The sequence below is a fragment of the Montipora foliosa genome, chromosome 3 (genome assembly GCF_036669935.1).
Source record: "Montipora foliosa isolate CH-2021 chromosome 3, ASM3666993v2, whole genome shotgun sequence".
Classification (NCBI taxonomy): Eukaryota; Metazoa; Cnidaria; class Anthozoa; order Scleractinia; family Acroporidae; genus Montipora; species Montipora foliosa.
Genome location: NC_090871.1, coordinates 25,102,307 through 25,104,806, shown reverse-complemented (window position 1 = coordinate 25,104,806; position 2,500 = coordinate 25,102,307). Strand labels below are relative to the sequence as shown.

At 41.3% G+C, this 2,500-nt stretch overlaps 1 protein-coding gene across 8 annotated transcripts in view; it reads left to right on the top strand.

Moving 5' to 3' along the window:
- Positions 1–2,500, top strand: part of LOC137997166 (uncharacterized) — a 25,601-nt gene that overhangs the window by 10,386 nt on the left and 12,715 nt on the right. The window lies entirely within an intron of this gene.

Below are 2,500 nucleotides of genomic sequence, written 5' to 3'. Positions count from 1 at the left end.
ATCGTAGGCAAAGAGAAAGAATGATAGCTTGGATGAAGTATTAAAAATATCATTCATATAGATCAAGGAAAGTATGGGTCCCAACACAGAGCCTTGAGGAACTTCATAAAAAATCTTATTAATCACAGATTGTTTAGAGTTCACTTCAGTAACCTGTGAACGGTCAAGGAGATATGAGGAAATGTGGGTTGTTGTCCAAGCGTCAGGTCAAGATGGCCAAGTTCTTTTTTTGGAAAAAAGAACGAGGCCAATATCCAGCCATCTTTACCAAACAAACTTGGTGAATAAAGGATTTATTATATGGGATAAAGCACCAAAAAATTATCTTTGATCTTGCGGGACCAAGCCAGAAATCTCTCACTGGCAAGATAGCTCCATCTTGCCCGCTCGGGTAGCTAGTCATATAATAATATTCTGTATGGTATTGACGATGTCCAGGATAGCATATTGAGTAGCATGCATTTCACGAAAACCGTATTGAAATTTAAAAAGGATATCATTTCTGTCAAGAAAGACTTTCAGTAGATGATACATAGTTTTTTTTTCAAATATTCGGTTGAAAATGGAGAGTAAAGATATTGGCCGGTAGTTTCCAGGGTCCGTTTCATCATCGCTCTAAAAAAGATGGAAATGACTTTTGTTCGCTTTAGTTTCGCTGGGAATACGCCAGTTTCCATCGACATATTTACTATATCAGCTAAAGGACCAGACACGATGTGCTTAGAACCGGATAATATGCGAACTAGACAAAAAAAAAGCCATAAGCTTATTGCTAGGAATGCATAATGTCTCGTTTACTATGTCAGCTGGGGAAACCGGATCACAAAATAAGGAGTTTGGGTTTGTTGCCGGACACCGTGTGGATATCAATGAAGGCTTCTAGAAAGTCTGCACCGACAAGGAGATCTATGGCGCCACCCGAAAGGTGTAGCTTGTCACAAACGTTCTTGAGATGAGGGTAGTGTCACAGTAATTCCTTGGCCTTTTAACAGTGTACACTTGGAGGTCTTCTTAATATGCTCGTCAGCAGGTGAGGCAACAGTTACCTGTGATGCTTCACTTTTCTTCTTCCCACCAGCCAAATTCATGGTCAGATGTGTTGCTGTTCAACTCAACCCAAGTCGTCTGGCTGCATTCTTTGCGAGAAGACTGGTATTGGCTCCAGAGTCTAACATGGCAAGGACTTCAACAAATTACCCGTTTCCGTTCATGACTCCAACTTTTTGAACAGGGCAAAAACCAGTGATCAGCTCTAACTTCTCTTTGTGATGGACAGCATTTTCTTGTATGTTACCATTCGAGGGGACCTGGCACTGACTTTGAAAATGAGATGCTCTTGGATTTAGATTTGAACTCGTTTCGCCAATCTTTTCATTGTGAAGAGAACGGTGGTGGTTTTTCTGTATTTGTCGCTTGTTGAGCCGTCTGGTTTCCTGCGGTTGCTTGTATGGTGCATTTTAAGACATTTACGACATCGACAATTTTCCTTTACAATCTCCCATCTATGACTGATAGTTAACAGGACAGGCAGCGAGGTGATGTTTAGTTTTACAGTTAAGTGGACATGTGTTATTAGACTGATTTAGCAACAGAACGGGAACATCAGTGGCGACGTCGCGCGCAGCAAAACTGCCAATGAGAATTTAGAATAGAGAAGAAAAGAGTGGAGTCTATTCTATTCTGAATTCTCATTGGTGTTTTTTCTGCGCACGCCGTCGCCACTGACGTTCTCGTTCTGTTGCTAAATCAGCCTCTTATTGGGTTCTTCGCCACTTGCGGCATTGTTCTCTGTTTTTCTTGGGGTCCTGTATCGGCGACCCTCTTTTCTGTCTTTGGACACGGTGTTATTTTTATCCCTTGAACGAACACTTGCTTCTACGTGCAACCAGGTGATGAGGTTACTGACAGTTTCCTCTTCACCTTCTCTTTTAATTTATCGTCCAAAATGGTAATTATCGTTGGGATCCAGCTTGGAAAAAAAGTTGAGACATATGAAATGGCTTATGGCTGTTTATTTCGAGTAGTTCATCCATTAGTTTACTTTTGTCTGCAAATTCTGTGTCCAATATTTTCCACGCGCTATCAATGGTTTACAAGTTTTTACCTGATCAGACCACCACAATCCTCTCGGGAATGCATTTCGGAACGATTGCAGTTGTTCATCTTTATCTTGTTCGTATTTCTTCATCGAATGATTGAATTCTTTTTTCCAGGTCGCATAGGATCTGCGACTGCCGTCCCATGTTGGTACCAGTAATCGTTGCAGACCACTAGTGTTTGGTTTTGGCCTTAAGGCGTCCGCCATTTTCGTCATTGCTGATGTCATGGATGACATTGAAGCTGTCAAGGTCTTCAAGGTTTCAGAGACCTTTGAAGACGTTTCAGTGGAATCTTGTTTCTTTTGATAAGCAGCAGATTTTAAGGCAATCTGAAGGAAATCAGGTTTTACTTTGTCTCCAAGTTTCTTTGTTGTCAACAAAGGTTCCTCCTCCTCATCAAC